Raw genomic sequence first — 27701 nt, forward strand, 5'->3', positions numbered from 1 at the left:
CGCCGCTTCCAGCCTCTTCGGTGCTGCCAGGCTCTTCATGCCTGGTTACCTTAGAGCCCGCTTTGTTAGTGTCGGAGGGAATAGGGGTCAGGGAGAGGCCAGATTTCACTTGACCCCTCCTGAAATATTACAGCCAGGTTTACTCATGTCTCCAGCTGGGGAAAAGAAGGCCTGGGAGGAATCCCGCTGAGGTTAGTGAGAATATTGTCAGAATCTGTTGAGAGTTTTCTCCACTGATGAGGTTAAATCTTTGTTCTACAAGTATAATTTCAGCCCATCCCCTGCACTGTATAGCTGCGTGAAATTCAGATGAGGGGCAGGAAGTGATAAATGTATATACTGCGTGAACTGAAAATAGTGGAAAGTGATGACATAGAAGGGTTGCTTGAACCTGCAGGCAGAATGTAGAATCAGAAAATTGAAACTTAAGTTGGATGTGATCCATATAAAACAAAGAAAAGTGATTTTGCTAATGTTATTAACATTATCAGTGCCGGCCCTAGCGCATTTGGTGCCCTAGGCGAGTCTCCCCCTGGTGGCCCCCAGTGAAATAACATAAAAATAAAAAAGATTACATATTAATTTATTCAGGTGAATAAACAATAAAATATTACATGATATTGTAAAATAATAATAAAATGTACATAATTTTCTAATTGTCTTTCTATTGTTGCCAGGCAACCATCCTATCACGTCCTTCCTGTGTAATCAATCTACCACCCCCAGTAAATAGTATCTAGTTCCTAAAATGTTCAGGCAGAGGGTACTTGCTGTAGCTCTGGTTGAGGGTGAGAGGCTGTCAGTAAATAGATCATGGATCATGGGGAGTACCACCAGTTGGTCCAGGAGCTTCGCCGCCATGATGGCCATTCCCAGGCATATTTTAGGATGACTCAGGGCAGTTTGACAACCTGCTGCCTATCTTCAGGCTGTATAGCTCTGGGTATCCAGCAACTGATACCACCAGCTTCTCCTTCATTGTTTACTTACTGTAAACTTGTTGTCAGGACTACCTCAGAAGGCCCACTTCTCAAATCGATTGGACAATGGGGAAAAAAATGATGAAAAAAGAGGTTACATGGGGCGTTTTTCCACTCTGAGTTGAAGTTTTTTCAACTGGAGGAGTTCAGAGCCTCGTTACGGTGGCAGCGTGGAAACCATGCGACTATGGTATGTCAATGGAAAAATCACATTGGCTTTTTCTTGAGGGCGACGCTAACCTCTATGTTGGCCTACAAAAAAACATCATCCCTGTAGCACCCACCTAAACACGTTCCCTTGTAGCCTGTAGCCTCATGTAGCACCAGCCTTACTGAGGATCAAAGTCTGATTCAATCTGGTTCAACCACTTTCTGAGCATACTTCAGCACAACTGGCTTTTTTGAGCAAAATTGAATAAGACGTGAATTGAATATTTTCTGTTTATCTGACACGGGTTCCCTGACAAATATAAATAAATAAAGCCTTCCCAATGCAGGTATGCTTGAGTGTGTGCACCTCATTTCAAGCACAATTAACTTGAAATGGAGTGCTGCAGGATCAATAGTCCCCATTTGATCCAGGGGGGGTCTGTCACTCCATGGAAATGGCACACATATGGTAATACAGCCAGCTTAACAACAACTTAGAGGATTTACTGTTGCCGTTTTCAGGCCAACATGAATAACAAACAGTGGGCCACTCTTGGGAGCCATCTTCTTTTATCTCGGCTTCAATTAATCTTAAAGAGAGATGCCATTTAAAGCTAATGAACAGGGGGTAAAACTAATGCATATTGATATAGAGGTGAAAGCGTCAGAATAAGACCGTCTGTAATATTCAGAGGCATAGGAGGGGAGTCATGTTGCAAGATCCGTCGCTATAGGCAGCCTGGCTATAGTAGCCTGCCTCAGAACACAACATAAAAAGATAAATGAACACTGAATGACCCTGACGTAGCCCTGTTCCTTCATCATATAAATAACAAAAAGCAGAGCGAATAAAGCAGACTGTGCCGGGGCCAATTCCCCAACGGGTGCTTATATGAAATTCAACTTTCAGGCGTTCTCCCAGCTCAGAATGTGGCATTTATTTGCAGGACTCTGTTTCAATTTAAGGGGAATGGCAGCTGAAGGAGGCACAGGGGACAGTGTCTCATCACCGCCACTTACCACTCTTATAGGCCTGCTGCCGGGGAGGAAAACCTCAGCAGGCAGCTCCACTTAAACAGTGAAGACCTCCACCAGTCAATGTAATGTGCAAGGCTCTGATAGCCTCATATTCTCAATCCTGTTTGAGTGTGTGGGTGTTTGTCTGAGTGTGCGTGCGTGTGTGTGTTTGTGGCTAAGTGTTGCACCCTGAAAGGTTTGTTGTGTTTCGAGGAACACATGTTTTTGAAACGCTTGATATGTTTAAAGGTTTTTCATATTTGATCTTTAACTACAACGAAGAAAAATGAGACACCAAAAAAGGTTTCATCTTGTTAGAAAGAATTCATTATGTGAAGCTTCCCTTAAATAAAAAAATAAAAAAAATAATAATGCAAGTTAAACTCCCATGTCTTCAATAAATATAACAAATATATAATCTTATTATTATTGCAAAATCCTTTTACCTTTACATCCTACAGCAATTGGCCAGCCCTGCCAACGCTTAAAGGAATACTTTGACATTTGGGGAAATACGCTTATTTGCTTTCTTGCCGCGAGTTAGACGAGGAGATCAATACCACTCTCATACCTGTCTGTTGAATATAAGGCTTCAGCCTGCAGGGGGTTAGCTTAGCTTAGCATAAAGACTTGTAACAGGGGGAAACAGCTAGCCTGCGTCTGTCCAACAATAACAAAATCAGCCTTCCAGCACCTTCAAAGCTCACTGATTAATGCTGCATTCATGTGCTCTTTGGATGGTCCATTTCTTGAGATGGTGAGTCATCCTTCCAACTTTGGTGCGTTCATGAGCATTTAAGTCATAATGTGAGAACAACATGGACGAGGCTGCTCTCATGTTCTGTTCATATAGCTACAAAAAGTAATGCATCACAACTCGTATATAACCCACAACTACATTGAAAATAATTAATTTGAGGGCGCAGAAAACATGGCATGTGTATGATTCCTAATGCTGATGGGAGAAAAGAAGGAAGTAGTATAAAGAGTGAAAGTTGGTGTAAGCAGGCAGGTTGGGGTCAAACAAACACAGGACTTCCCCCAAGAGACCTGCTTTTGTGTCCCATGTGAAAGCAAGTAAACTTTTTATTTTAAGGTACGTCATCACTGTGTTTCTTTTCCTAAACCCAACCTACATAACTTTACATTAAGTATTTAACTTTACATTAAGTTTATAACATGATGATGTCATTTGTGGGGTGTTAAATCATTGGATATCATAAGAACCGTTGTATGACAATATGTTGCATTAATGCTACAAAGAAGATGTGTTGTATTTTATTGCTTTGAGTATTCAATAAGCAACACGTTGATAGCGATTTCCAATATATCCATCCCAGACTTGCTGCTGCACCAGTATATTTGTGAAAACACTAAAATAGTGCTTTAACTGATTTGATATAGGGTTAATGCTAATAGATAACTTTTCTAACTAATCAAGGTCACTCTACATCGACGGCAACTAACTGTTACATCTTAATACCATATTACAAATTACATTTTTGCAAAAAATGTATAGCCAGTATGTGAATTAATAAAAACTTTATTACCATCAACCAAACATTTGCTTTTGTCCGCCATGTTCCTGTATATATGATGTCAAAGTCTGTAAGTTGTGTACCAAATGACTGTCCGAGTTGTTGTTCCAACTTCAGGGGGTTTTCGCAAGAATATTCCCAGTGGGGATCTAATGTTTTAAATTATTTGATTATTATATCTTGTTGACAAAGTCAAGGTATCTCGTTCCATCTGTTTTTAGTCCTTGCACTACAGTCCAGTCGCCAAAAGATTTCAGAATTCAGATTTCCTTATTGTCAACATACAATGAAATTCAGGTGCACTCAAGGACCGAGCTCATATATGAAAATAAGTAATTAATAGTAATAAAAATAAACACAATTGTAAATACCATACACTCATTGCCAATGTATGCAGTTTAAATGGGATAAGCATACATAATTTTGCACATAAAATAAGTTATTGCACTTAAGAAAAAGAACTGTAATGTGTTTTAGTGGGTTCGCTTCAGTTCAGAGTTCAGTAAGGGAATAGCTTTGGGGTAGAGACTATTTATGAATCTTGTGGTGTGTGTTTTGATGGACCTGTAGCATTTTTTGGGGAGCAACAAAGTTTGCATTGTACATTTCTGCAAATCACGAATGCCTTAGATTTGCATGTCTCATACATTTAATGTCAATGTTTCTAAAGTGAACACCCTTCATGGTGTTTCCACCAATGTTTGTGGCACCTTACTTGTTTTTTTTAGCAGCATATTGTAGCATTTCCCAGCAGCATGTGAGCCCCTGAACTTAGGTGTTTTTCATCAACCCATCCCTACATTTCCAGCAGCTTTTGTGCCAGAAAACGTGGATGCTTTAAGCCAAAAACGATCTTTTCCTAGTTATGACCAAGTGGTTTTTGTGTCTAGACCTAACCTTGTTGAAATGCAAAGTTTCATCATATCCACGACAAAAGAATCTACAAATGTAACGTATCCATAGCTTACAGAAACTTACAAAGCAAACCTTTCTTCTTATCCGTTCGGTTGTGAACTAAGCAAACTGACTGGTGTATATATGTCATTTGAATCGGACCAATGAAGACACCATTAAAGATAATAGTCACCTGTCATAAATTTCATGTTCTGCCTTTGTTAATAACTATCTGCATTGTAAAGCACACACACAAATGCGAGAAAATAAAAACTAGAGCTAAATAAGAGCTCAAAGAGACCATCCTATAGGTCACATGTTCTGATGCTGAAAAAAAACCTAAATTAATTATCTTGTATTTTCACCCCAGGAGTCACTGAGAAACCAGACTAACTAAAACAGTGTGACTTCCTGCCCAAGGACGTTCCTGGGACCGTTCTTGAAAAGGCGGCATACGGACGTTCCTCGCCCAAAGGGTTAATGTTGATGAAAAACAAACAAACATGTCCATAAATAGGTGCTTTCCCTGGAAGAAAGACTTTATATGCTACCAGCTCATTTGGAATTCAGCTGAATGTCTCGCACAATGGTCGAACATACAGGGCTGACGATGGGGGGTAAATTAGAGCTCGGAGATGAATTATCAAACAATTAAAAAAAAACAAAAAAAAACAAGTGAGGCTGAGCCAAAGGGAAACAGAGCACAGATGATATTGGCAATGGTTTTTGAGATGCTCTTGTCTTTCTGGGTTAAGTCAGTCTGTCTTCTGATCTAGTTTTTTATGCTTCTGGCGACTGTAATGCAGCGTGTCATGAGTTGTTTAAAGCCCAAACAGTAAGAAAACGAACGGTTTGTTTTAAAATCTATTCCTCAGCAATCAACAAATCAAATGTGAAGTCACATGAGCCGACAGTGAGACCGGTGAAATGGCAAAGGATGTGTCCATCCCCACCCCCACTCTCGCTCCACCCTGCTCTCTGTGTTCCAGCGATATTCATTTTGATTTCAATTAAAGATCCTGAGTGTGACTCTCGGAGAGAAATTGCCTGCCTTTAATTAGGTAGTCTAAGTTCATGGAAGCAATTGTTGTTTCCCCAGCACTTTCAATTTGATGAGCCAAGGACTCCCATTTTATAGCTATGAATGAATATGGTTTCATACCCCTCAGGTTCCTTGTCCTGCTAACTGTCTCGCAACCAAACAGAGAATATTACTCGTGTGTTTCTCATTAGTCGTCGGGGTTATGCTGCCGTGGGAGCATATATGTGTGTGCGTGGACTGCGGGTGGGCTCTTCCATCTGTGATGAAGAGGTCAGTAGCTGGCTAGGACCACATGGTGCGGTGCAGGCCGCTGCCCGCTGGTCAATAATCTATTACAGGACATCCCTCCTCCTCCTCCATGTGACTAATGCACTGCACGGAGATGGTCTCCCAGAGGTTAATGCGGCTCGGCTGACCCCGGTCCCCTCTGACAAACACTGTCAATGCTTGATTCGGAAAAGCTCTTCCTCAGCCAAATATCAGGACGGTCCACTCTGAAGGTTGCTTGAGGGGTGTTCAGGGATTCATATGGGAGTCCAAACATCCAGTGATATGTCAGTATGACTAATTGCCAAATACATTTTCTATCATGATGCAGAGATGATCCAGTAATCTCATACAAGTGCATAAAGTGCACAACTGTAATTTTATTTTAATAGCTTTATTAACAGTCTATAATAATTAACTAATGTTTTATAGAACTACTTTTGGGTTGCCAGGTTGTGGCTGTTGTTTGTCCTCCTCCAGCATGACACTTGATTTTCTTAGCTCTTTACCTTCATGAAGGCTCCTCTAATGGACCATTTGACCCCTGACCTTTTTTATCAGACTCAATGGAGTACTGTAGGAACTTGTAATTAATGACTTGTTAATGTTACTAATTACAGATGGATTTCTTAATTTGCTGTTGACTTATTAGACTGTGAAAAATTCGACCGTCTATTGATAACTTTAGTAATGGCTTACAAACTGGCAATGCACATATTATCAATGACTTAAAGCTATTGTATAAAGCATACCTAGCATTAATACAGTGTAATTATGAAGGGAGCAAAGGATGAAGTCAGCTGACAAAGTATAAACAGCGTCAAAGTCTGCGTAGGGAAGGTCAGGGTAGATGGATGGTTCAAACAAACACAGGACTTTCACCCGGGAGACCACCGTTTATATCTATGGTGTGAAAACACACCAAAATTTTAACAGATGTACGTAAGTTAACATTTGTAACATACTTAACTGATATTATACAGGTAACGCAGATTACTGTAAAACTTCAATTAATAGCCCGGGTTATTATTTGCCTACATCACTTAAATCAATGGGCCTATATTTGGGACAGGCCTTTGATTTGAACTTGGATTAATTGTTAATGAAAAACCCTTTTGATTCTTTTGATCTGAGGACCCTTATACAGACCAAAGGAATATGAATAACTTACAGGCTAATCAAGGAATGGACACATAATTTGAGGTGCCAACAACCCGGTCTTATACATCTGAAGAACTTCTATAAAAAAAAAAAAACATGACCCAAACCATGATCTTTTCCAAAACCTAACCAAGTAGTTTTGGTGCCTAGACTTATTGAAACTGAAACCTAACCGCACTGCAACCTGCTGGTAGGTGCAGGTGGCCCTGTCTGAAATGTTAGAATGGTAGTGATAACGACTGATAACAGCCATTTAATGAGCTGATGACATTTGAAAGGGGTGAACTTATTAGGAAGTGGTATGAAAAGTTATTTTGGATTGAATGATGCATTCATGAGCTGCTGTGCTCCACTGTGGCTCAACCAGGACACCCAGATGCAGCACTTTAAAGAAGTCAAACGCAGCACGAAACAAAAGCAAACAGGTGATTCGATAACCCTCCATGTTGTTGGAAGAGAACAATAAATTGAACTGTAATGGATGTTTTACATTCACCAGCTTTGCCTCCCTCTAAAGTACTAACCTGTTTGCTTGTTCACAACCTGCCCAGTCATTTTAAACTTAGATCTCAGCATGCATGTTGGTGAGTACAATGTTATTATAACTAATTTACATTACAAACTAATAGAATTATCTTATTTAAGGGTGTTTATATTCACATCGGATGAACTGTGCAGGAATTGCAGCCTTTTCTATACATACCCCCCAATTTTAGGGCACAGAAAATAACCAGCATTTTGCCTTCAGTATGGTGTTCAGTAAGTGAAACATGTGATCAGCTAGAATGAGGTCAGGGCTACACATTTCACCTGATATGGACGTAAACCACCTGGAATTAAAGCTAAATGTCAGCACTTTAACCTCACAGTCACTGTTTCGTTTCAAATCCAATGTGCTGGAGTACTCACAAGTAAAACCACATCACTGTCCTGACTGCACTGTAACTGTCAGGTATTACATTACTACACTCTGCTGTGATTGTCTCTGTGTTTGGGGCTGCGAGGTTTAAGATGCCTCTCTGGGCGCTGTGATAAACAGATCTCTCGATAAGAGCTAACTGATTGGTAGAACATCGTGTTGTTCTGACAACCCTCACTTCCAATCAATTTATGCCACAAATTCTTAACTCACATTCACTCAAGCATCGCCTGTGGCCTTGTTCCTCCATTTCCTTTTTCCCTTGTCGGCTTCTCCAGCCTCTCTCTTTCTCTGTCAGTTCAATAAACAGCAGTATTTGTCACATTCTTACAAAAATCCACCCTAATTTGGCCTTTAAAAAAACCATGAGCAAAAATTGTTTGTTTTTTCCATCTAATTTGCATTCAGTGATATTTACACTGTAGTTATGACGTGCATAAATGAACTGGATCATGGATTGTGAACATTATACACTGTATTCATTGTGCATATAATCCACAACATAAAGACGATGTCTCTTTGTTTCACTCTTGTGTTTTAATATATCACCTGCTGCCGCTGCAAGAAGCTGTCATTTGAAATTCTAGCAGCGGGTCTTGTCTGAGTTGCGATGAGGACCACGGGCAGGCCTGATGTCTGCGTGTGGAGCAGAAGGAAATTAGCCGCACCTGAATGACAAGGCAAAGGCTCCCACCCCCAGAGGGACTGTGATCTACACACAAACTCCCTTTTAATAGACTTACACCTCATTTGGCCTCTAAAGCTTGTTGAAGGGTCCCCGAGGACGGGGAGGGGGGAGGCGGGCCCCTCAGAGGTCAGCCCCACTGCTCGCTGTAAACCAGCTGCAGTGAAAGGGAGAGCTTGATTAGATGGCCATTCACACCCAGAAGGGGACCGCAGCAGAGGGACAATGCCACATTTTCCCTTGCAAAACAACAGGGACATTTTGTCTGGCCTGTCGCGAGCAATATCTGTTATGTTGTAGAAGGCTGTTTGAAAAGCTCAGAGGGGACCGAGTGAGCCTGCATGGAGAGATGACTGGTTGTTCAAACTGCAGTCGCCTCTTTTTAAACAAAAATCAGTGTTTCCTGGTGGGTTTGGAGGAGTCCAGATTTACATAATTCCCTGTTTAGATTAAAAATGTGAAGAATCTTTAATATTGATGGATATTAGTAGATCAATATTGTATAGCAGTATGGATCTATAAAATATGTGCCATGGATAACACGAGGAAAAAAACTCCCGATTGTGCCGTCTTTAATAAGCAATTTATGAGCTGTATACTCCCTTTACGTATAAAAAAAGATGCGTCTGTTTCCAGCGCTGTAAACGTCACAGCCTTTATACTTCCATGCGTCCTTTATGATAGCATACAACAAAGCAACGGTAGAGTTCGTAATAATGTACCTTTAATGGAGGTAGCGTTGTAGACATGAAATACATTGGCATAACGTAGACGGAGACTTCTTTTCCCTATATTACCAATTTGCTCTGTACCGCCATCTTTTGGATGTTTTAGTCGTCTCCTACGGTCGTATCTCGCTTGAACTACTCTACACTGCCATCATGATCTCTGGTTGTACTGCTCAGTTTCATCCGTATTCGGAAGCTTTCAGAAAACATGCACAAATACAGACAAAATGGATGCAGAGTTCGTACAGCAGGCTCCATTTGTGTCCTTACACCTATCTAACGTTGAGCATAAATGAGACCTACCTTTCCACTCTTGTCTTTGAGGTGTTACGAATAATCCTAGTTCCAAAGTACAAATAAAATATTTCGAGGGAATACGCTTACTACGCTTTGATAAGAGTTAAGTGTGGAGATTGACACCACTTTCATGTTTTTACATTAATGCTGCCTTTAAAAGCAACTTGTGAGCTTGTGGTGATGACATAGGAAGTCGTGTAATGTTACATTATATGCTTGGCATTCAAGTGGTTAAGTCACGAGAACACTGCTGCGAGGCAACGGCAATGTTGACGCTACTGTTGACATCTTTTATGTATATATATATATATATATATATATACTTAAAAGGTTGTGAATAAGAGGGGGGGATTCATTCGGACTCTTCTTGTGAACACAGTTAACACGCCCCCATTTGAAGGCAGCATTAATATGAAGCTACCTTAGCAGCCAGCTAACTTAGCTCAGCATAAAAACTGGGAAGCTAGCTTGGTTCTTTCCAACAGTAAGTAAATCTACGGGCACCTCTAAAGATCATGAACTAACATGTTATATATTGAGTGTTTAATCTGTACAAAAAAAAGCTATACAGGGATATGTAGACTATTTCTAGGACGAGAACCTTCCTGGAGTCTCTGCTGGTTGGTTGGCAACTTGTCCTGACCAAGAAATACTTTATCAAACAACCCCCCTTTTTTTTACCTAAGTTTTTGAACAAATTTAAAAAACAAAATACGTGTCAATGAGTGTGCTTTTGAGGCGTTGACAGTAGGATTTTGTTACCTTCAGACAGAGCTAGGCTAGCTGTTTCCCCCCATTTCCAGTCTTTGTGCTAAGCCAAGTTAGCTGGCTACTGATGGTAGCTTCACATTTACTCCACTAAGATGACAGACGTACCAACCGTTTAATCTGACTCTTAGCAAAAAAGCAAATAACGGTTCTTCCCCAAATGTTGAACTATTCCTTTCCTCTTCTAAAGTGTTTCAAGACTTTTGAATGATGTTTTCTTTTAAAGGACAAAGAAATGGAATATAATATTCATAGCTATGTCTTTATTTCGTCTAAGCTATTTTTATAATCACCTAAAAATAAGAATCATTGTGTTACCATTCCCGTAGAATGAGTCGTTTATATTTACATTTACAGAGCGGGTCCTCCTCCATGGAGTCCACCATGTTGTTTCTACAGTAGCCCAGAATGAACAAATCAAACGCCGGCTCTAGGTTCGCCATTCATCTCCAGTAAACACTCAATCCTACACAGTGGACCTCTAAATCAAAGCAGACATGATCTTCTTTTTTAGTCAATTTAGGAACACAATCACCAAATGTATTTAAAACCCTAGTCCTAATGTCCGAACGCCAGCCAAATTGCATGCATTCAACCTTTACTTTGTACATTTACACAACACAGAACATTTGACATTATTTAACTTATTGGTTGGAAAGTCAAAATAAACAACTTGTCAGCAGCTACTACTTATTGAAAAAAATACTTCGGTTGACGTTCACTCGTTCTAAACTTCCTCTACATTTTACCCTCCTTTTCGCATGCTTCATGCTTGTGTGCTCACACTGGTCCACAGTGTATTTCAGCAGCTATGGAGCTTCACTGTGATGATACCATGTTCTCTGTCTAAGCTTCAGACATAATATGAATTCATTTTGCCTCATTTGAGCATCAAGGGTTCTCACATGCTTGTAATTGGAGAGATGAACCCTGTGATCTGGACAACGGCAGAGGATAAAAACTAAGGTGGGTGTAATTTTCTTCACATGGAGAAAATGGTGTGGGTAATAAATAGCTAAATAAGCAATTTGTCAAGGCTTTTATTTTGACATTACGTTCTTGATAAACTAGAGTTGTTATTACACATTGTTAAAGCTGCCATTTCATAGGTTTGAATTAGTATTTGTGAGTGTAGTATAAAGTGGATTTCATCAGCATTGATAAATAATTTATTTTGGGAGATAAAAAAATCTACTTCCTGATTGCTAAACAATAGCTCCGCTAGCTATTCTAATTGTTGACTGGTGAATCTGTTTCAAGTGACACATGACGATAAACTGGGGATTCATTGTGTTTGTGTGCCTAGCTCGATGCTCTCACTGCTTGTTTTTTTCTCTTTACACTTCATTCAATGACATCCAAAAACATTGATGGTTAATTATTTCTGAGGAGCCTTTTTGCATAGCTCCTGTATCCCAGGGTTAATTCAGTAGCATTCCCTTATCTTCCCAGGGGTATAGAGTTTGCATTTTAAGTGAGGCACAGCACAGACACTCAGCAGCATCTTAACTTCCTAAGTTGAAGTGTGGCTGGGGTTAAGTGGTCCCTATGCTCACAGCACCTATCTCAGCCCAAACATGACAGCTGGGGACTTGACTGTTGCTATGGAAATCAACCCCCTCCCCCTCCTCCCTGCCCGTCCAACCCCCCCGAGTGCATGAAAATGCCCCAGACTGCTCATTTGAGACCATACAAGTCCTCCTCCTTCTCCCCGTGTTAACAAGTCAACTTTTCTGTTGTTCTGCCCTGTTTCAAACAGGGTTTATTGCAAATGGAAAATGGCTCGGGGTGCACTCGGGTGCTTAACGGTGTTCAGCTCGGCTTTGCAGCTGGAAAATTTCCTAGAATGGGCTCCAGTAAGCTGGCTGGAGATGGAGACTGAGGAATTGCTCGCCTAACAGTCTTCCTCAATTTTAAATAACCATGATAGGAATATAATACAAGCACACAGTTTGTTGGTTTCTTATCATTAATGTTATGAATATCTAGTTGTTCTAGTTGTTGTATCAAGAGTTATAATCCTTATGATGTTCACTATAGCAACCCTTTTTGATACTATTTATGTTCAGCAATAGCCTTTCAATGTGTTTGTATTTTAAAGGAGCTCTATGTGACATTCAGAGTATGAATATAGCAGCAGACAACTACTAGCTATGAAAGGTTATAGTAGAGTAACGACGTCATGAGCAGAGAATGAAGTCACACTGTAATCAGAGCTTATCTGTTCTTTGTTGTGGTAGATGGTCCAGCTGCATGAGCATGTTAGTACATGTGAGTCCCTCTGTGTGTGTCCTACTGGATAGCTATTCACCGCTCCTCTCTCACGCTTGTAAGACTGTTACTGCTGATAACGTAGTTCAGTTTCAGTTCTGGTGGGACAGTGTTGTTGCGGAAGCATAGTGCCCCCACTCTGGTTCCCCATCAGGTTAACACCATTAGCCCTGGCACTGTAGCAGTCGTTCGCGCTGTTTAGCACCATTAAGCCCGGTTCAGACCAAAGATTAGTGACGACACAAGTTAAAACTTGCAGCTACTTGCAATGTGCCAGTCCACGACACTCTGCAAACCTGTGCGTACGCACCAATGCAGCTAGACAAGACTGTATATTTTCTCCATTATCTCCATCTCTTCTCCACTTCTTTTTCTATCCAGTTACAGTATACCCACCTATCAGCTAAACAGCCATTGTAATATATAGGAGAGTATGCCCACTTCCTCATCAGTAACCTACCTATCTACCTAGTAGTACACCCACCTCATCAATTACCACTACACTACTGGTTACATACATCCAAATACTGCACATTTATTTTATTTTATTTAACCTTTATTTAACCAGGAAGTCCCACTGAGATTGAAGAGGGCAGTAGCCTATCAATGCACATTTAAAATGTAACAAATACAACATATAATACAAAATAGAGAACAAAATAGGCCCCAAGATGGAATCCTGGGGGACACCTTTAGTGATCTCAAGACATTACGATTGCAATGATCATCATCATTATCCAGAAGGTGCCTTAAATATACAGTACATATATGCATTCAGGCAAACATTTACATATATATTCATACATACGTAATCATAGAAACCAACCAAACACAAAAGACGACCAAACAAACTTGTGTGTGTCTATCTTTTTTAAATAAATGGTAAACACTGCTGCACATCCTGTCTCCTGTTCTGTAAATATGAACTGCTGACTGGGAAAATATTTTTACTCTAATTCCTGTTAGTAACAGCAGGAGGGATATGTATAATATTGACATCATCCACCTTCATTATGTTAGGAACTTTTCCCTCAGAAGTTGTAAACATAACATGAAGTCCAATAAAAAAACAAAATTAGTTTTATGAAGATGTTAATGAGGAGAAGGGTATTGTTGATGCACATTTTTCAGGTTATACCAAGAAGAGGAAATACAAAAAGTCTCTCCACTTCTGCCATTTGAACGATTGTATGTGAAGGCTTTAATTTTAAACATGTTTCAGATTGTTGATCCTTTCATCGGTCGTCCCAAAATCAAAAGTAAGCCTTCAACCACAAGTCACAAAGAGGTGCTTTTAGGATTTCATCTTAAAGCCATCAATTCAAAGTTTCAACTCCCAAACTTGTGGTATAAACACTGTTTATTCCCCGAGAAGCCGCCTGAAAGAAAGTGCTGGAGGAGCTTCCTAGCATCGCCGCCATAAATAATTATCTGCTATACATTTCATCACTCCCACTCCTTTCCTGTCTCGATCAATCCTGCGCCGAGGAGCCTTGCATGCTGCTGTAAAATGACTGGAAGCTGATGGATACAGTCCCCAGCAGAGCACGTGACCTGTCTCCATCGGCGCTTATGGCACCACATTTAATCTAAATGTAGTCCTTGACAACGGGAGGATCCTCTCTTAGCTGTGTGGGATCTTTGCGGTTGGAAACGTTTTATATATATGTTCGTACTTGAGGTTTTTATTCTGAAAATGGACAGTTTACGGCGAGTTTTTTTGTCACATTGGTTAGAATGGTTTAGCATCCAGAGAAGAAGAAACCAAACATCGGATCAGGTTTTTATTGTTTTGTACTCTCAGATTAATAGTGACAAAGTTGTGAAAGTTGTATCAGTGTTGGCTGTGAGGATGCAGGTGGGAGCTGACCAATCCCGTGCCAGCTCTTCTCCACTCAGCTCCTTTCTCCAGGGCAAAGCGCTGGCCTGCTGAGAGCACACATGAGCGGTCCACGGAAGGGCCGGGATCCCGACAGCTCTAACCCCCCCGCTGACATCTCATCCGTCTTGCAGTGTGTTGGCACTGTGAAGGGTAAACTGGGCTGATCTGTGGGACAGGCGGGGAGGGCACAGGAGAGCAGCCTTCCCACCGGAGCCCCGGACCAGCACGCTCAGATTAGAGGAAATTTGTTCCACAATATTGTGGCCTCCTGCTTTCCAAGGCTGGGCCCGCACAGACGGCAGAGGCAGAGATTTGGGTGGTGGCCAAGCCTTTTCGTCGGGCTCCTCGTTCGCGCCACATGTGCCGAGCTCGACTCCCCGCTGATCCTTCTAGCTTTATAGCCTCCCTGCCTGATGGAACAAATGCTACATCGCAGAAAATAAACTTATCTCATTTGGATGACAACACATTCCCCCAGGTTATAATGTTGCACCATTTTGAAAAGGCAGACAGGGTCAATTGTACATTTCCAGCTCAACCAGGGAGTCTTTTGCTGTGAAAGTGCCTGTCTCGCCACATGCCTGACAGTGAATTTGGAACAATTTGCCTTATTGACTCCCTTGGTGTTTGGTGTAAAGTATTCCCCTTGTTTGGTGCTAAACATATATATTTCCTCACAGATATTTCACGACATCTTCAGTGAACAAAAGAAGAAGGGAGTTGTTTTACAGGCTAATAGGTATGTTTCAATCCATTACATCAGCCAGTGTTGTTTTTTTTTTTCAGACTGGAGGATGCATGACATGATTGATGACCTTAGGAGATTATCCCCAATACAAAAGCCATCATTGAACAGCAGGGCTGCCATTGTGTGTGGGATGTCTCCCATTGATTTAAGTAGTATATTTTCATGATCTATAAAGAGGCCAGCTGGAGAGAAAATTGTTTGCTCTCAAACATTTAGTGTCTATAAGCAATCACACTCGTGATTAGAAAATGATTATCACTCTTTGATCTCCTTTATGTTTGGCTTTTTTGGGGGGAATAAGAATAGTTACATGCTTGTGTGTTGTTAATTGGTTACAACCAGCTGAATTAAGTTAAATTAACCCAAATGACAAAAAAAGAAACCCTGACACATTTTTTTTCACTTACTACAGTGGTATCTATCCATGTAGACAGTTTTGGTTTTATTTGCTGAGGTTTTGTCTCTTAGACCTCGTCCACACATACATTAATATATCTTAAAACATAGCTTTTTCTATGCGTTTTGAAATTTCATCCACATGCAAACTGAATAATAGTTTGTTTAAAATTGTTTCAATGTTGATGTATAAACAAGGAAAACAGTAGGACATTTTTGGCTTGTGATGCCAGAGTGCATCTCTTCTGTGAGATGAATGAGGGTGCCATTTCTTGCACTGGCTGACGCGACCAGAAAAGTGCTGGTCCTAACCTTGTAAACAGGACTTTTTCACATGCTTACACACGAATGTAACATTACTCTTCCACTATTGAGGAACACAGGCATCAGAGTGTGCTGTACTGCTAACACTCCTACGACATCAGCACATTCTCACTCCCAACTCGTCAAATACAAGCAGCAAACTTGAATGAAAATGAAGTCAACACAAAATAGCCAAATGTGGTCACTTTTAACTAAAACAAAACAAAACAACAACAAGGTGGCGACAGCTGAAAGGTCCAACTTGAGGCTTCAAAACACAAGTCTACAAACCAATGGGTGATGTCACGGTAGCTACGTCCATTATTTTTACCATCTATGCTTGGTCCAGTGGCATAAGGAAGTTACGCTATTATGACAAGCCCCAGTGCACGCTATCATGCATGTATTGTCTTGACACAAATACAGACTTGACATTGGACAACATCAATATACATATTACCCAGCAATCATCACTGCATATCTGACAAAAATATAAAAGTAAGGAATTAATCATTTAATTGAGTTGTTTTTATAGATTTTATAGCCTATGTAGAAAAAGGCAAATAATTTTATTTTAGATAGCTACTTACTAATTAAAGAAATAAAAAAATTAACCATGACATAGATGGGTTTGTCTTTTTTAGGACATATATAGCAAATGGCAACCTTTTTTTTTTTATCATTCCTCTGTGAACACAGGTATATATTCACCGTGGCAGTCTGAATCACTTGCAAGGGCCTGCTCTTTCTATGGGGCCCTAAACCCAACAGGCCCCAGTGGAACCACACTGCCTGCACTGTCTGTATTCATGCCCTTGTCTTGGTCAGTAACCCAAAATATCAAACTATGATGCTTTAAGTATCCTCCCTGCGTCAGTTTTGAATGATCAGGGAGGGCGTTTCAATCAATGCCAGTTACATGCATTTTGTGTTTCCATCATTAATTTCTGTTTTCACAGCTTCTGCTTAAATCCATACTGTCTTTTTCAAAATAACGTTAGAATGTAGGTAAAGAACTGGGTGTACTTCCTTAAGCCCAGCATACACTGTACGATTTTTAAAATCTTGTTGTTAATACCAGCTCACACAGTACGAGTGAATCGTTTGCAATGTGCGGCCAAAGCTCACGATTTATGTGCTCACACTGTACGTTCTGATCATCAAGCACGATCAGAGAGCTCACACTGTACGGTGAAAACGGCTCGTCGGCCCCTGCTGACTGTCCTGCCCGTTGACAGTTGTCAATAAAGATACATTTGAAAGCTCCGATTTGTTCCGGAAATGCCGATGTTGCCAACGAAGCAGGACAAGCGGTTTGCTTTGATGATTTGCGCTATACTGTGTGCTGAAACGTCCAAAAAGAAGAGGCGTCAGCGCATATGGACTCGCAGATGGCTTGACAGACGTGGACAGTATGGTTTGTCCATTTTACAACGAGAGTTGAAGGTAAGCTGGCTACAGCCAGGTGCACCCTCTGTGTGTGTGCGTGTGTGTGTGTGTTGTACCTTGTCTAGCACACTAGCTTGTATGTTTGTTGCGCTTGCTTGAAAATGAGAGCAGAAAAAACTTACCAGGCAGCTGAAGAATATTGGCTCCTGCCAGCGTTTCTCTCATTGATAGCGGTCGTGGTAGGTGGCAGAAGAAACGTTGAACAGGCACTCATACTGTTGCCACAGCTCAACCAACCTGGCCTCCATATTTACGGTCCACCAACGCGTCGCCATGGTGATCTATGTCCTCGCGCAGGCGCAGTGAGGGATAAATGCACAGACGTTGGTGAATCGGCTCATGGCTCTGCTTCAACTGTGTGAATGTCTGTGCCGGCCGACCAAAATTTCTGACATGTCAGAAATTCATCCGACCATCCGACCGCGGTTCTGGAACAGATGATCGGCCCTCGACCCCCCCCCCCCCGTACACTGCACGGCAAAACACGTACGACGAAGCGGAAATCCGGCCCGAGCGTTGGCAGGTCGTGCGTCTCAAAAATCGGGTCAAATCTGGTCAAATGACCAGTGCAGTTTGACCCATCCACCTCCACTTTCTTGCTCCTTATACCTACAGTGGTTGCTTGGAGAGTGATAAAATGCTGCTGCCTGGTATATCTTGAGTGAGATTTATACTTAAACATCGAGTCAACACCATACCTACACTGTAGCCTGACGTGTACTTCCCCAGAAATGTAACTGCATGTGGCGGCAATGCAGACCTCCTGTCTATTTCTGTAAGCCAAAACCATTTCCCTCAGTGGAAACAAAGCTTTTATTTACTTTTATTTCACAGATAAGAAACAATGAATTGTGAAGACAATAAAGCCACCCATAGGCTATGTCTTATGCTGCTAAAGGGTGCTTCAGTGTGTCGGTATCTGACGCTGAGGGCCTTTGTCCAAGCATTGGGTTTGAGGGTTTGGGAGTAAATATGAATTAATGACACAGACCCTGCCACCAACATCATCGCCTGTTTGTCTGGCCTTTTCTTGACAGCGCTTCAATTGTGTTTACATTTGGATGGAGATTTTTTCAACAGTACTTGTGTGGACAAGATTGTTTTTCGTGTGTGTGAGAACAAAGGAGGCGGAAAACAGTTGTCAATAATGTATGTATGGTAAGGCCTAGATTACCTCTGCCCCAATACAATGCAGATGGATGGGGTTTCATTTGAAGCACTCAAAGCATTTAAACAACCCTTACTCCTTCAAAATATGCTTATTTGAATGATGCAATTTGAATGAATGAATCTAACCTACAGAGGGGCAGCAGTGTGTCCACTCTTCAGTCTGCCTCTACACCCTTTCTTCTTGTCTCTTCAGCTGGTCCACCCATTCATTCCCAAACAACCTTTTAATAGACCTCTTCTGTCCACAGAGGACCTATTAACCACAAATTTGTTTTCATCTCTCTGACAAGCCAAGAGAGGAGTGTACTTTCCACACAAAAGAGCCCAGAAGAGCCATGAAACAAAAATGTGAATAAAAAGACTAGAGGATATCATTATATACAAATTAATTCTCTCCTGAGCTGTAGCTGCCCCGTCCTTTGGCTAAGAATTGGACTGTCTTAATTGCTTTATCGCTTAGCCGTGTGCTTCCCAGCAATCAAGTGGCTTCCATTTAATTCAAGTGCCACCAAGATGGGAAGAAAGTGGCCTCTCCCTGGCCCTGGAGCATAATAGACAGTGGATAGTGAGGATACACCCTCCAAATTGGAAAACACTGGACCATAGATTAACAGAAATGAACACCATTAGCCTGGCGATGAGGAAATCATTTTCCCCCCTCAGGTGTTTTGGAAGGCACAGTGAGACTGTGGCTGTGGTGGCAACTCTGGGCGATCCGAATCTTTTTTTTAGGTGACCCTCGTGAATATTCAAGAGCCGAGGGATTTAGTATCAATTTACAGTTTTAATAAAAGTCAGACAAGGAGATTTGTCAAAACATAATCCTGATTAAAGGGAAAAATATTAATTAAAGGAGGTATCTCATCAACAGATACGTTTTTCACGACTGTCTACTGGGAAATACTTTGTGACACTTTTATCTTATAGAGAGGAAAATCACTTACCACCTTTTGATTATTATCCTTATTACCCCAGTTCATACCCAGAGTTTTATACAGGTTTATTGCTAAGTGAGACATTTAAATCTTTAATGAACGAAAAGTAATGTCTAGTAGGCCTTGTGTAGTAATCGTCTTCCATGGCAAATTTTCACAGCTTCAGAAAATACATGAGGACAGGATACAGCAATTAATTTTTACATGTAAACAAAACAAATATGTACCTGGTAAAAAGTAAATGATATGAGGGCTCCTACAGCCAAGGTCAAGAAATAATTAAGCTAACTGCTGCTTAACAATTAACACTACGGAGTTACTGTGTAACATTACAATCAGGCTAATGAAATCAAAATCAGACTCGGCCTTCTCTACAGCAACAAATTACACACAACAAATACAGTTCAGTCAGGAACACTTTAGTTAAAGAAAACTTTATTTCCATTTGCAGTATTATATTTGGTGGTATGGCTCTGTTCTGGGGCCTCTCTGACTTTCCTAGGCCTACGCAGAAAATCTCTTCCACATGGAAGACACCAGTACATGGAAAGCGTAAGGCGGAGAGAGCACACCTCTCTGCCCTTCCACGTGCAAACGAGGAAAGCCTGAGGCAGAGAGAGCAAACCTCCCTGCCCTTCCATGCGCAAACGAGGAAAACTGAAGGCAGAGAGAGCACACCTCTCTGCCCTTCCATGTGCCTACATAGAAAGCCTAAGGCAAGGAGAGCAGCAGCAAAGACCCCCAAAGCATCTTTGCCAATTGGTTGCATAGAAAGGCATCACGTGATCTATCAGCTGACTCCCTTCCATAATCAGCTGGTCCATCAGTTGATTGGGCTGTTTGAGATCAGCTGATGTAGCTGGGATGTGAGCTGAGCTTGACATCGTGTCCTGCCTGAACTAACGCTATGCTCATTACGTCACTAAAGCGTTTGCTGTGTTAACTGGACACCCTTTAACTTATAAAATACAGACAATACAGTTTCACCAACAAAATTTAACTTGTAATGGTATTTGAAAACAACATATTACAACCTCCTAAAGGGGCGGGATAGTGGTGAAACCCAAGTGACACAGATACAGGAAATGAATCTTAAGTCTCAGTTTATCAGCGGTCTCTGGTAATAGTTCCACCTTTTGACCGTGAGCTTGTTAGTCTAGCTTACTAGCTTCCTCTTTTGTGAAATACAAACTTTACAGCATGAAACAGCTTTCTATAAATACTTGTAGCAACACTGGCCCTCAGATGTCAGTGATCTGCTGCCGTGAGAAAGCTAAGAAATGTCCAAAAAAAGGAAAAACATGCAGAGTAGCTGTAGTATTAATGTAGTTTATACTTCCTTAGAAAGTGAGGACAGTTTAAATTTCAGTTTGACTGAATCAAACCTCTCTAGGATGCATGTTTCATGGCAGCAGTCTGACGTGTAGCTGCTTTCTGATAATAGCACACAGCAGACATCTGCAGACATGAGACTGTTCACTGATCTTGATCAGCAAGGGCTGTTCTCACACTTCTGCAGCACCCGAGATGGAAGTGAATGACAGGTGCACGGAATAAAATCCCTCATCACCGAGAGCTCGCGTTTTATTTTTGAACGTGGCAACTGTGTATGTTTTAGCATTAATTCCGGCTTTGTCTGAATCTTCAGGAAAGTTGACAGGTTTTCTGTCCACATGTTTCTTTTCAGTATGTCCAAGTCCTCCAAACTCTTCCTCCACCGTGCCTTCAGGTTAATCAGGTGTAATTTAAAATCCAAAATTCCTGACAGTACATTTTCTAATGGTACTGCCTGTATGTTCTGCATGGCTGTTTGGATCAAAGACTGGTTATCTCTTCTATTGAGCTGTTCTAACCTCTGTCCACTCTCATTACAGGCAGGCAGCGGTGAATTTCCTAAGCAATCAGGACTAACGTTCCCAGGCAGGTATAGACTACGACACTTTAACAAGTTAAAATGCAAAGCCAAGTAGAACATTAAATCAGAGTGAATGAGACAACCTATACCCAGAGTCATCAGGCGTCTAGAAAGAGACAAGAGACAGTGGGTGACGTGTGTACATAAATACAACACAGGGAAGGAGATGCAGTGTATAGTATTAAATTGTGCATTAACATGTGTTACAAAGTTTTATTCTCCAGGGTTAGTCTCAACTTTTCCAATATATTTACCGTTTTTAAGACTGAATTTCACGACTTAAAAGTATGTTTTTATAGCACCACAAATCTGTAGAAGGCTGAGGTGGATAAATTACCAGAATATTTCTTGATGACCACAATCATTCGCTAAGCTTACAAATTTATAGTTATTATTTAACTTGTAATAACTTGTCATAAACCCAGTTTTCAATGGGTGGCTTTTCTCCAGGTACTCCGGCTTCCTCCCACAGTCCAAAGACATGCAGGTTAAGTGGTGACTAAATTGTCTGTAGGTGTGAATGTGAGTGTGAATGGTTGTCTGTCTCTATGTGTCAGCCCTGTGATAGTCTGGTGACCTGTCCAGGGTGAACCCCGCCTCTCACCCAATGTCTGCTGGGATAGGCTTGTTGACCTCTTCAGATGACAAGCTATCTAAACCTATTTGGACTGCCTGCCTATTTGGACCTATTTGAAAAGGCAAAAACTCACTCAGCTAGTTCCATATTTCTTTTAATCCATAATGAATTTCATATAGCTTTATATTTTACATTTGACATAGACATACATGATTTTGGTTGTGGTCTTGTACCAGATCGAATCTTCTCTGGAGTCTTGTTTCAGTTTCAAACTCTCTTACTCAGAGCTCTAATTCAGCTCAACAAGAATTGATCTTGATCTTGAGTTTTGTAGTCTTCATTCAAACCAACATAACATAACTTTTTATTGAATGCTATCATACATCAGCCTTGTCAGCCGTGGTGTACGGTAGTTAGTACAGGCCCCAGTAAACACTATTATAACAAACCCTAGTGCCAGATTTGAGAAAGTTCGTAAACTACGGATGAGCGAGTGTCTATATGTGTTTAACCAACAAAATTATCTGTATCTGTACTCAAAATGGATCGAGTTTAGACCGAAGTTGTTACTTTAAACCTGAAACTGACATGGGTTGATCAGAAGTTGCTATATTTATTATGTTTTAGAAAACTATTTCCATACAACAATCTCAGAATTGAGCTTCAATTAATTTTTGATCAAACTAGTAAGAGACTGAACACAGGTACCTATATGAGGACTCCCCCTCATCAGGAGTAGAGACACGTGTAGGACTCATATTCGTATAAAGCACGTTATCTGTACCAGATACTGATTTAATCCGAGTTAATTCGACTTAACTCTGCTAGCTACCGTATTTCAAATTTTCTCGTCACATGATAAAATGGAGACTTGACAGTGGACAACATCAACATACGTATTACCCGGCAGTCATCATTGCAAATCAGTATATGACAAAAATACCAAATAAAATAAGAAAGAATTTAGTTTTTTAAATAGTTTATTTATAGTTTTATAGTTTATATAGCATAAACATAACATTAACCATCATGGACCTGGGCTTGCTTTTACGAGGGCATATGGCAGATGGCACCATTTTCAGTTTAAGGTGAGCTTCTCTGAGTTTGTTCTCTGTCAGATAGTCAAAGACATTATCATGGGATCAGCACTCTCTACAATTCACCTCCACACACACACACACACACACACACACACACACACACACGCTTCATAGGCTCCAATGCAACCTCACTGCCTGCACTGTCTATACTTATGCATCTGCTTGTCAGTGTTGGTCAGTGCTGATAAACTGGAGGTGTGTCCTTAAACACTGTCACTCAGAAGCAGTATAAAATCTGCAATAGATATATTTTGACTTAACGGTACATTGAAATTATTTCTCTCACTGCTTGTTTATGCTTTTGTTACTGTATCATGCTGTATCCTCAAACACTGAATATGTGTTATTGCTTTAAAAGATGCAAACCAGAGAATGTTTCATTAACTCTGAGAGTTTCAGTGTCCCATAATGGCCTATAAGCTGTTTCAGTGGCTTTTCCACTCTGACAAATTTCTAAAAATCCTGACGGAAACACTGAGTACTTGTAATGAGTTGACATGAACTCTTGTCTTGCCCGCAGCCCTGATAAAAGACTCAGCCAGCATCGTGAATCTGGGTTATGCGTGGTATTCAGGGTAAACTGTGGGTTTTTCGGTGGGGTGAGGCGCGAGGTGAGGGTAGATCCGAGAATTTCGACGCTGAGACGCACCAGCTGTGTTTATAGATTCCCACTGCACCTGCTGGGGTTACAGAGCAAGTGCACTGGGGGATTAAGCACTGGGGCACTGGGAGTAGAACAAGGAACAACAGATTCATGTTAAGGAAGCATGTCAACACCTCCCTGGTGTCTGTACTTAAGCTATTCATTGTTGCCGGTTGCTACGTAGGTTTCAAACTAATCTGTGCTTGTTTTTTTCCCTCTTAGCTGTTAATCAAATATGCCCAGCTGAAGAGGAAATGTGCCACCATGCTAACAGAGGAATCTCTGCAGAAAGACATTAAGATGGAGATGGGGAAGATAAAAGCTGTTGGACATTTAAATTTAGCGTCCATAGACATTTACGTTTTGCTGGAGTGTGCTAGTTCTTGATTACAATGTTGACATTTTACTCGGAATTAACCTGATTAATGTCATTGAGCGTAAAAGCCCATAGCTCAGCATTTCTCATGATCACAGGAGATGGATTAAGAAAGAAGGCTTTCAAATTGAATATACCTCTCCCTGCTCAGCCTGCTAATTGTGCCATTTACCACTACTTGAGTCACTGACCGACGCTATTTAGTCAAACTAATGATGATGCACAGTCCAAGCCATCCCTTGATAATTAAACGAAAGCTCCATCTCTTTTTCTGTATTAGCTTTTTTTGTGTGTGTGAATTAACAGGTGCATGCAAAAACATATCGAGCTGCGGTCACTGTGTTCCTTTAAATCACTTGTGGCATTGTTAGCTGGGAAATGACTTTTTTTCTGAATCCATTCTCTGTCACTTGTTATTGATTACGCAAAGTAAGAACTGTTAACATTCTTGTTTTGAATGTTTAGTCAGGTGAGTCTGTTTATTGGGCAAAGACATTTCTCATGTACCAAGAACTTCATTCACCAACATGTTTTAGCTGTCAGTGTTTTGGGGAATATAAGAATGTAACTCAGGATACCCAGGATACTTCTTGTTGTTGGTTTGCATCCCTCCATGGTTTTGTGTGTCTGTGGTTGTTTTCCCTGTCTGTAGTCATTGTGGGTTGTGTTGTTAGTGTTTTTAAAAGGAAAAAGTATTTTTAATCTCAATGAGGCTCTCTTGATTTGATAAAGAATCACCAATGCTTTAAATGACCTTGTGTTTTTTCTGACATGTAACTTCTTCTCTGGATGCTTTGACACAGAAACAACCCTAACCTTTCACATCCTTTCTCCTAACAGGCAATTATTAGTTTAATTAGAGTCCGGTCTCACTCCGAAGTCGTTGAAATCCGGCGCTTGGGCAGTGACTTGTGACGTCAGAATCCAACAAACAAAGGCATCCTTTAACGTCGGCATGATATGCGGTTGGTTGCCATTACACCTGGCACCTGGCAGCAGGGGAACAAGGATGAAAGTTAAGGTGATAAAAATCTGAGAGGGGTGGGCGGGAGGCATGTTGGATGGGTCCAACAAACACCGACTTTCACCTGAGAGAGCGGTGTTCGTGTCCCGTAAGATTCTAAAGCCAAACCTGTTCCTTTTTCCTAAACCTAACCATGTGTTTGTTGTTGAAGGAAAAAAAAACCTGTCAATTTGTGTTGTTGTACCAACGTAGTGCGTTTATTTGAAAGAGTGTGTAAACGTTAAATTTCCTGTGAAAACGGAAGTGTATCTTGAAAGAGAAGAACTTGACATGGTGTCCCAGAACGTCAAAACCCAACACACCCAGGGTACCTTGCACGTCGTATCTGGATGTGGAAAGTCCATGACCAAAACATCAATATGTGACGAGGTCGGAGTGAAAATGTGTTGTTAATTGTTGCGTTTCTTTTTATCATGACCACAATCTTTTGCTAACCTTAACCACGTTTTAGTTGCCTAAACTTAACACACGAAACTAAGCAATCCTTAAAAAAAGCAACTCAACTGTCAGAATAAATGTTGGCATTGAACATTTCTGCAAACGACGGATCATGGATGGATTACCAAAGTGTCAGGGCCCTAATGACTTCACCTGCAAAATGTCATTCAAAGAAACACATTCAGACCAGGAAGAGACACAAAATGATCACAAAGAAAAATTAAAGCTGTAAGCAGCAATGATCCGGTTCTCGCACCTCTCGCACTTCCTGTTTCCACTATGTGGCGCTGGAGAAGACACTAATCATACATCATGTTGCTGTACACCAATTGTAGACCCCACCATGTAAATGTCATGTAAATCAAAAGAAACACATACAGACCAGGAAGAGACACAAAATGATCACAAAGAAAGATAAAACGACTATAAAGAAACAAAATTGGCCACAAAGACATGCAAAATAGCTAAAAAGAAATATAAAGAGACTAACACCAATACCTACGACGACTATAGAAAGGGGAAAACCACAACCACAACGAGACACAAAATAACCACAAAGACACACAAACGCACACAGACATGCAAAACAACAACAGAAGGAGGCTAAACAAAGATAAAGTTTGTGTCTTGCTCCTATGTAGAAAAGATGGTCTCAAAGACTTTCTCATAATCCGCCCATGCCGCTAATATGTAACATTTGTACATTCTACATTTTCATGTAAAATATATGTAAAACTTTACATTTCTTTATGTTTCAATCGAGCGGCATCAAGGGCTGAAAAATGAAGCCAACATGACAGTGCCAAAAACTGCAGTTCTTTAAATGACCGCTAGAGGCTGGCTCCAGAAGCCAGTCAATCCTTGAAGACCTGTAGATGTTAAAATGCCCAACTTAACAGCAGAAATAAACATGTTTACAGCCTGGTACCAAAACAGTTCGTTGGTCTCTGTAGCTAACTTCCCCGTTCATTACAACAGTACGGTGATTCATTTTTATATATATATATATCACCTGTTTACATTCTGTTAAGGCTTAAAGTATAATTAAGGACAGGCTGCTTTGAGTGGCAGGCTGTCTGCAGATAGTGCTTTCAGCTTTGCAGTCAGATCCACCCCTCGCTCTTCCACAACACTAGTGTTTTGTCCAAATATGGTCACTTCTGGCGCCAAATAACCAAGATGGTGACGGCTGAAATGGCGAACTTGAGGCTTTAAAACAGGAGTCCACAAACCAGGTGATGTCATAGTGGCTGCGTCCATTATCTATGGTTCCAGTTTTTCAATCATATGTAGTGACAATGCTGTAATTTATGTGTGGTTAGGTTTAGGCATAAAAAACACTTGGTTAGGGCGAGAAAAAGATCATGTTTTGGCATGAAATACCAAATTTGGCTGCTATAAATAGCACCCACTTTTATTGGTCTCTAACTGTGGGCTGCTGCTGTCGCCTATCGCCTATCGACCATGAATCCCTTTTTCCTCTTGATGAAAAACTCAGCTCAGGCACACGTAATCTGAACAATGCCATATGTAGGAAATGTACAAATGAAACATCTAAGGTTTGCAGAAACTAACAATGCCAGCATTTTATTCTGGCGACAAGGCTGACGAATGAGATGATAGATCAGAAAACCACCATACGAATTGTTAGTCTCATGGTCATATGGGTCATTTTGTACAAACAACTTATTGGATTTGGTCTGGTTTTATTCTGCCTTAAAACATCCTACACATAACACACACAACATTTTTGAAAAAGATTTGTGAGTGAACTCTCCTCAACATTTCTGCCACATCTCAGGAAGGATGTTTTCGTCCATGTAGGAAATGCCATCTACACTTGGAGGTTTATTTACACTTCATGGTTGTTTGAAAATTCAGGCTCCATCCAGATCGGGAGAAGAAAAATCAGCTGTATTGTAATGCTCTCCCTGTTCTGGCCTGATTGACTCTGATATCAGCAGTGCCTCTAAAATAAAATGCCCATGTGTCCCTGTAAACACACAGCATTTGTTCTGAGGCAGAGTG

The sequence above is a fragment of the Epinephelus lanceolatus genome, chromosome 21, assembly GCF_041903045.1.
Source record: "Epinephelus lanceolatus isolate andai-2023 chromosome 21, ASM4190304v1, whole genome shotgun sequence".
Lineage (NCBI taxonomy): Eukaryota > Metazoa > Chordata > Actinopteri > Perciformes > Serranidae > Epinephelus > Epinephelus lanceolatus.